This window comes from Macaca nemestrina, chromosome 5 (genome assembly GCF_043159975.1).
Source record: "Macaca nemestrina isolate mMacNem1 chromosome 5, mMacNem.hap1, whole genome shotgun sequence".
NCBI classification, from domain to species: Eukaryota; Metazoa; Chordata; class Mammalia; order Primates; family Cercopithecidae; genus Macaca; species Macaca nemestrina.
In genome coordinates, this window is record NC_092129.1 from 86,014,459 (window position 1) to 86,023,775 (window position 9,317).

A 9,317-nucleotide genomic window follows, 5' to 3' on the forward strand; every position below is an offset into this window, starting at 1 on the left:
ACTCAGGAATGGAAAAATCAAATATATGTTCTTACTTGTAAGTGGGAGATAAGTTACGAGGATGAAAAGGCATAAGAGTGATATAATGGACTTGGGGAAGTTAGGGAGGAAAGCTGGGAGGAGGGTGAGGGATAAAAGACCATATATTGGGTACAGTGCAGACTGCTTGGGTGACAGGTGCACTAAAATCTCAGAAATACCACTCAAGAACTTACCCAGGTAACCAAAAACCACCTGTACTCCAAAAACATTAAAATGAAAAAAAATTAAAAATAATAATTTGTTCCAGAGTTTTTAATCTCAGAAAATCCTACCCTATTCAAAGATCAGATATTCACCTATCTTGTAAATTTTTTTATGGTTTGGTACCTTTTTAAATTTCTTAATTGTCTGATTTTGTTTTTGTATATAGTATACGGTGAGGATCTAAACAGAATTTTTTCCAAATGTCAAGTAACTGTCCCTGTCTTTTCAAGATATTAATGGTGCCTCCTTATCTCAAAACATTTTTGAATTAACATATACAAATTCAACTATAGTTATTAAAATTAAAACAATTTAAATGTCTTCATATCTTTTAGAAAACACGTGATTTTGTTCTCTTAAAACATGAACAAACTTATTTTGATTGTTTTACTGACTGCTGAGAAAGTGTTTGGGAATATTAGTGAAGGCTTTGCAAAATCTTTTTAAATTGTGTAACTTTTAATATCAAAATTTAAAAAACACTAGTATAAAGAAAGATAGCAAAATTAAAAGCAAGACAAAGTTGAAAGAAAATATAGTAATGTATAATACAACGATTTAATATCCAGAATATGTGAAGAACTGTTATAAATTAATAAAAAGATAACCAAACAAAAAAATGAGAAAAAAGTTAGAAATAGGCAATTCATAGAAGAAAAAATGAAAATGGCTAATGAACTAATAAAATATGCTCAGTCATGTGTAATTTAAAGCTGTAATTTAAAACAAAGTTCAATTTGACAAAAACATTTAAAAGGCTGATAATACTCAGTACTTTCGTATACTTGGTTGGATGTGTAAACTAGGAGAGTCATTTTGAAAGACGTTTTGGTAATTCATCTATGTGAATTAAAAATGAATATACACTTCAACCTAGCAATTTAATTTTCAGATTTTTAGACTGGGAAACTGCTCAGATATCTCTCTGGAGAGACATTTTAAGACCTTTTAATGGATGCATAAAAGATTGTAAAACTGAACCATTTTTTTCACAACCTAAATTTTCATCAATGGGGTCGTGGCTAAATTAAACATAGTCCAAGCATACTATATTATTCAACATTTAAAAACAATGAGATAATGGCATCCTGACATAGAGAGAACTGCTAAGTGTGAAGAGAGCTGTAGAATAATATATATGGCACAAACTAATCTGTAGTATGACTGTATCTACACCATAGTCACAAAGCAATGAGCTATGGTTCTAGATTCTATCTGTAATCTACCTATCAATCAATCAATCAAAACATGTAAGCATATAGGGAATAAATCTGGAATGACAGATACTATAATAGTAATAGTAGTTACCTGAGAAACAGAGAATGGGGATTGATTGATGTTAAGGCAGATTTCTACTTTTTACTTTAGTTTTCAAACATAGATTTTGAATAGGGGCGCCATTTATTTATTTGTTTATTGTGTTGCTTTCTAATTTTGTTTTTTACAAACCAATGATGCAATAAAAGTTTTGAAAATTTCTCGGGTATAAATATTTACTTTATTTTAGAAATAACATTGTATTATGCTAGGTGAACATGAGCTGCATCATATTAATTTTTAAAAAATTTACTAAGACTTTCTCTGTATCTGAGTAATGGACAATACCTGTGAATATTCCATGTGTGTTTTAAAATGCTATCTATTTTACCTGGGCTGAGGTATACATCTATATAGATAAATTTTTTATTGTGTTACTCAAATCCTCTGTATTTTATGATTGTCTATTTTTTTCTGTTGATTTCTGAGAAAGGTATATTAAAGGCTAACTGAATTATGGTAGATATATCATTTTCTTAGCTTTTGCTTTATGTATTTTTAGACTGTGTTGCCGGGCATTTAAAGTCTCTGAGATCTACCCTCTTGGTGGACCTCTGAGTCTATCTCTTGGTGGACTGTCTTTTATATTAATAGTAAATATCTCTTTGAGCTTTTTACTTTAAAGTCTATCTTATCTGATACTCATTAATATTCATTAATGCCACAATTGTTTTCATTTTATTAGCATTTTCCTGATATATATTTAACCATTATTTTCAATGCTATTTTATTTTAGGTATGTTTCATAAATATCATATAGCCATTTGTGAGATAATAAAAATATATCTGGCCAGGCATGGTGGTTCATGCCTGTAATCTCAGCACTTTGGGAGGCTGAAGTGGGTGGATCATTTGAGGTCAGGAGTTTGAAACCAACCTGGCCAACATGGAGCCAGGCATGGAGGCAGGTACCTGTAATCCCAGCTACCTGGGAGGCTGAGGCAGGAGAATCACTTGAACCCATGAGGTGGAAGCTGCAGTGAGCAGAGATCATGCCAGTGCACTCCTCTTGGGCACCAGAGCAAGACTCTGTCTTAAAATAAATAAATAAATAGAATAAAATAAACTATATTTGATCTTTGTCCTCAGTTCCTGGCACAGAAGTACTAAAGCCATTGGAATGTCCTGAGTGATAGGACGCCTTTTGTTACTCCACCACACATGAACTTATGCTAGTGAGGTGAGTCAGGGTGGAGCCTGCTATGGCTTCAGGATAAGAACTGGTCACCAGAAATACTAAAAACATGATTGGAGGATGGGAACTTTCAGCCCCATTCCCTGACCTCCAGGAAGTGGGATGGGACTGGAGATCGGTTTATAAAGAAACTCGACCAAGATTCCCTGAGTTTCTGTGTTGGCGAACACACTGAAGTGCTGGGTGGGTTGGTATACCCCTGAAGGGTATGGAAACTATGCCGTCACCCTTCCCATGCCTTGCCCTATGCATCTCTTCCAGTTGGCTATTTGTGAATTATATCCTTTTTAATAAACCAGTAAACATAAGCCAAGTATTTTCCTGAATTCTCCAAGTTATTCTAGTGAATCATGACATCTGAGAAGAGGGTTGGTATGCTCAAATTCGTAGTTGGCTTGGTAGAAGTGAGTACCTGGGGCACCATTTGCAGTTTAAGTGTCTAAAGTGAACGAGCCTTAACCTGCAGGATCTGTGCTAACTTCAGGTAATTAATATCAGGATTACATTGAATTGTTGGACAACCAGTTGGTTTCTGAGAATTGGTTGTTAGTGTAGAAAAACCACATTTGTGTTAAAAAAAAAATCGCACATGCCATTCTTCTTCTGTTTTTTCAATGTTGCTACGTATCCTTTCATTCATTCAATATGACATTCAATCATATTCCACTTTTATGCCTTTTATATTTGCTCTTATTTACATGGATTTGGTGCAGGCAGAGGAGATAATAGCATGTGCTCTGAACGTCCTTAAATCCAAAATTGATTTTTACTCAGTATACTTTGGTATAATTTGATATCTTCTTAATGAAATATATTTGTAAGTTATTTGTGTAAATCAATGATTGAAACAAGTAATTACTTGTATGAGGAAAATGATACCAAATTTTTGTCACCTTAGTTTTATACTAAGTACAATCATTCTGCTTTAGCTGAAATTCTCATTATGAATTACATTTTGGCTCATTTTCTAGTGTTAAGTAAAGATAAATTAATGGCAAATATGATTTTTTTACTTTATTTTTTGCCTGGTAAAACAATAGCAAAGTAACATTTTAGCACTCTTCAAAAGTAGTTGGTGTCACAGATACTTGGAAAAGAACCTAAAGACTACCTAGAAAGTTCTCATATAAGGGATTTGAACAGTGGTGAACTGTATCTAGAAAAATCCTTATTTTCTTTAGTCATTGTGAAAATATATAAATACAATCTATTTCTTGGAGAAGCCAAGAGTCCAAAGATTGAGTGTATTGTTATTTATGAAATATATTGTTGCAAGTTAGTGCTAACACCCTAACCCATATGGCCTAATGTGGAAAGGAAAGTGAAAACATTGTAGAAGAGAAATAAGTACAGCCTAAGGTTCTGTGAGAGGCACACTCTCCCTACCATCACCTCAGCTTCCAGCCTCATTCATTCCTGTCTTATATATTATAGATATTCAAAAACATATGTACATACAAAATACATACAGGAAATTTGCCGGAATATGCACACGTACGTTTCAAGACTGGGTTTTAATCTGAAATACTGCATTTTTAAAATCTGGAATTCTGGAAATACTGTGTGTATGTGTGTGTGTGTGTGTGTGTGTGTGTGTTTCTTACATGAAAGAAATTTTCAAGGGATTATGAACACACACACACACACACAATTTCTGTACTTGTGAGAAAGTCACATGAGTGTATAATCCTTATTTAAAGGCAACGAAATTAATTTTTGAATTCGTTACTTTTAATCTCAACTCTTAAAATTAAGCTTATTTTAAATACTTAGAAATAAATTTCTCCCTCCATTTAAGATAATTATTTTTGACTATATGCATGTAGGTGGCCAAAAATTGCCTGCCTTTTTTTTTTTTTTTTTTTTTAAGGTGGAGTTTCACTCTTGTTGCCCAGGCTGGAGTGCAATGGTGCGATCACCGCTCACCACCTCTGACTCCTGGGTTCAAACGATTCTCCTGCCTTAGTATCCTGAGCAGCTGGGATTACAGGCATGTGCCACCACAATTGGCTAATTTTATATTTTTAGTAGAGACGGGGTTTCTCCATGTTGGTCAGTCTGGTCTCGATCCGCCCGCCTCAGCCTCCCAAAGTGCTGGGATTACAGGCCTGAGCCACCAATCCCGGCCCTGTTTTTGTTTGTTTTGATTTTTTGTTTTTTGTTTTCTGTTTTTTGTGTTTTTTTGAGACAGAGTCTAGCTCTGTCACCCAGGCTGGAGTGCAGTGGCACGATCTTGGATCTCGGCTCACTGCAACTTCCGCCTCCCAGGTTCAAGCAATTCTCCTGCCTCAGTCTCCCGAGTTGCTGGGATTACAGGTGCACGCCACCACACCCAGCTAATTTTTGTATTTTTAGTAGAGATGGTGTTTCACTGTGTTGGCCAGGCTGGTTTCGAACTTTTGACCTCGTGATCTGCCCGCCTTGTCCTCCCAAAGTGCTGGGATTAAAGTGTAAGCCACCATGCCCGGTCCCTTTTTTGTTTTGTTTTTTATAGACTTTAATACAATGCATTAAGTTTGCCAACATTCCGTTCCTCCTAATTGTGAAGCTTCTTGATGAAGAGGGAGTGTTGGGGCATGGAGGATTCTTTGAAATTTTTTAATAAGTATTGACAAATTATTTCAAATATAATCTTATGGAGCAGTGTTTCATCTATAAATATAAAAATAGATCTATTTGGCCTGCTATTGTCATGTTAATATTTCCTTATATTTTATTTCAACTGCTAAAACAATATGACTAATCAAAGAATATTCTCTCAACTTAGACATTGTGCACTGGGCTCAGGCTGTGCCTATAAATCACACACAGAATTGACCTTTTAGAGATCAGGTCCTATTGATGTGAGATATCTTATGAGTAATATTTTATATTAATAAAATAACTAGAAACTGACATCAGCTTTATACATCAACATAAGCAAAATAACAAATACATTTGAAATCTATGTATTTTGTAACTTTTAATTAGTGTTCCAAATCCTTAAGCCTTGCAGAAAATATTCATCTCTGATAAGAGTATTTCCCACCAAGTTAATTTATCCAAATTAAGGTAATCCCTTTTCCTATTTTCTTTTACTTGACCAGTTTGGTATTTACAGATTTCTAGGGTATTAACCTCTCAAGTTTCCATGTGGAGAATGTGCTTCCTTTCTGCTGAAACAATGGACCTCATGACTCAGTGTTTGCTTTGATCCTGAGTTTGATTTTATCTAGATCTTATGGCTAGTATTGTTTTGATTACTGATGTGATAGTGCAGAGACTCTTTCTCACCATTATTCCTGTTTACTTTCCTCATGTTAAAGTATCTGAGTATAGAAAATCTGTAGAAAAAGAAATTGCAAAAATTAAGAATGTTAGTAAGAGCTCTAGAGCTGTATATCCAGCTTCCTACTCAACATCACCTGGATGTCTAATAGGCTCCGTAGACTTCACATGTCCAAAGAGATCTTCTGATTCTCCAGCCCCACAACACTACCTGCAACTGAAACCAACAACAGAAAACCTCCACATCCCCTATGTTTCCTCAGCTCAGTACACGGCATCATCGGCCACCTACTCCTCAATCTCAAATTCCACAAAACAACTCTGATTCTTCTCTCTCTCTTATTTGTAATATCCAGCCCATTAGTGAATTAATTGATTCTTTTCCAAAGCACATTATTCTGACTGCCAGTACACCAGTCCGAGTCACTGGATTGTTACAATAGCCTACTAACAGTCTCCTTACAGTGTTTCACAATCTAGCTCTTGCCTACCACTCTGACTTTATTTACTATTAATAGATTTTATTTTTTAGGTTAGTTTTAGGCTCACGGCAACATTGAGTGTAAGATACAGAGATTTCTTAAATAGCGCCTGCCTCTACACATGCATAACCTTCTAATTATCAACATCCCTCACCAGAATGATGAACCTGCATTAATGAATTGTTATTGCCCAGGGTCACAGTTTACATTAGGGTTCACTTTTGTGTTGTACATTCTGCAAGTTTGGACAAATTTATGATAACATGTATCCAACATCATAGTATCATACAGAGTAGTTTCACTGCCCTAAAAATCACTCTTTTACATTGTATTATGTCTCTATTTTTTTCCCTCATACCTCAGCCACACTCACCTTTGGTCTTTTCCTCCAACTTTGTAAACCCCTTCTTGCTTTGAGGACTTTGTACCTGTTTCTTTGGCCTGGAATGATTGTCATATTGTCACAAAGTCAGATTCTTCCTTCCATTTACATCTCAGCTTAAATTTCATCTCTTCACAGACCATCCTGACCACATAATCTAAAACAGTGTTTTCAGTCACTAAATTTCTCTTGCTTTGTTTTTACCTTAATAGAATATGTCTAACACATATTTTCTTGTTTATCAACTGTAAGTTAAAAAAAAGAGGTGCTTTGTTTGGTTTGATACCATATTCCCCAAGTCAGAAGAGGCCCTGGTATGTGGTGGGTGTCCAGCGAATGAGTTATTAAATAGATAATAATACCATCCTGGAATCCATGGTCCTGGTGAGCTGAAGCTTGTGACTTATACTTCACAACCTATGGAAACATTCTGCCCTCTCTCTGCCCTAGGGACTGTTTTGCCTTTTTTCTCTCTCATTTTCCCTTTCCTTCCTCCATCTATACTTCACATTTCTCTTTACACAGCTTCTTCCTCCCTCTGCTTCACTATCATTCCCACTCTTCTTCTCACTGTTTGCCCCAAACTGGACACAAAATGTGCCTGATAATTCTTTTAAAAACATTTATTTTACTTGTTGAATAAATCTTTCATTTCCTTGTTCTTAATTTACACAGCACATGACCTGAATGTTTTATGTTTTTCTAAGAAAAAGCTATATACATTTCTTTTATTACTTCTGTATGTTGGTGATTCTGGAAAGATGGGGAAAATCTTCACTACTCCTGCTTCTGTTCTGTTTTAAAGGTTCGAAGTCTTTTGAACGGCTGTAAGTATGGAGTTTTACTGGAAGAGAATCATTCTCAGGAAGAAGAGGTACCTAATGAGCATTGAAAGTAATCTGGAAATCAACTTCTCACTCTCCTCTCCCTTCCTGGGGTCCTCTTCCTAGGGCTAACTACCTGAGACTTGAGGATGAGAAGCTGGAAGAGAATCAGAGGGCACCTCAAGGGAAGACAACTGTGACTCTAATGACCCAAAGTACACACTGTCACATCCCATGTGCTCAAATACCACACACTTCACTGACAAAGAAGGTTCCTTGGTTTTACTAAACTACTTGTCATCAAAATGTAGCTGATTTTCACAGTTTGGAAATAGAATGTGTGCTAAAGGTCTCATCAGGAAATGTGAATGTCCCGGGTGTTTTGTCTGGTTATGGGGTTCTGAGGAAAAGAGCTGCTCTGCAGAGATGGGAAGCTATTTAACAGGGATATGTTTTTAGTTTAAGGCAACAAAGAATTAAAATAGGTGGCTCACGCCTGTAATTCCAGCACTTTGGGAGGCCGAGGCGGGCGGATCATGAGGTCAGGAGATCGAGACCATCCTGGCGAACATGATGAAACCCCGTCTCTACTAAATATACAAAAAACTAGCCGGGCGAGGTGGTGGGCGCCTGTAGTCCCAGCTACTCGGGAGGCTGAGGCAGGAGAATGGCGTGAACCCGGGAGGCGGAGCTTGCAGTGAAGCGAGATTGCGCCACTGCCCTCCGGCCTGGGCGACGGAGAGAGACTCCGTCTCAAGGAAAAAAAAAAAAAAAAAAAGTAAGGTTTTACGTAAATTTACTTCCTTATTTTTCCTTGTGTTTTTTCTTTCCATAGTATTCAAACAAAATATTGACTCACCTCCCCTAAAATTCGCTATAGAGACTTGCAGATCACTTCTGTGCTATGGGATGTAGGATTAGCTGGGAAATCAGTTTGGTATGAAGCATTTCTTAAACCTACCGGACCTTCGAAATCATTTAATTGTTGTTTCATCTCTCAGGACTGGACATTTGGGGAAACTCTACTATAGACCAGTAGAACTCATTTGATCATTATACCTACCAAATAATACATCTTCAAGAAATAAACTGTACTAATTAATTGTGGACTTAATAGTAGAACAGTATGGAAAGTTACCAGAGTTATCATATTAAAGACTGGTATTAGTAAATTAACTTACTCACTTACCAAGTTGCTTGGTTCTGTTCAGCCTGACTCATCATTCATAAAAAGCTTACTCTCATCTTAACTTTTTCAGGGGCCTCATCTACTCCCCTTAGCTACCCTAACCATTCTTTTGAAAGACTCAAACTTCTCCATTGAGCTAAGAGTAGTTGGCCATGTATTAGTAATTGGTCTCTCTCATCTTCTCTTTGCTTTTTATACTTCAAAAAATTCAAACTACTTTTTAGATGAAAGAGAGGGAGAAAGAGACTATATGGAGAAAGGGAAATCACTAAATTTAAAGTAAACCATGTAGTTTGGTTATAGTCTCAAAATAAACAATGATGGTATTTGAACATAAGGACATCAAATCAATGTTTTCTTATATTTGTGAAGTTGGTAAGAGGACTTGAAAACTATTTGCCACTCATTGTATTCC

At 36.1% G+C, this 9,317-nt stretch overlaps 1 long non-coding RNA gene across 7 annotated transcripts in view; it reads left to right on the plus strand.

Annotated features, from left to right (window-relative positions):
- LOC105499063 (uncharacterized) overlaps positions 1-8,360 on the plus strand; it is an 87,366-nt gene extending 79,006 nt beyond the window's left edge. The window contains exons 7-9 of one of the 7 annotated variants that reach the window (XR_011623516.1): positions 2,653-2,743; positions 7,695-7,716; positions 7,840-8,360. This is a non-coding gene — a long non-coding RNA (uncharacterized lncRNA). Of the gene's footprint in view, positions 1-2,652; positions 2,744-7,694 lie in introns of all 7 variants that reach the window. The other 6 variants (XR_011623511.1, XR_011623514.1, XR_011623517.1 and 3 more) reach the window with 6 other exon arrangements.
- The last annotated feature ends 957 nt before the right edge of the window (positions 8,361-9,317 follow it).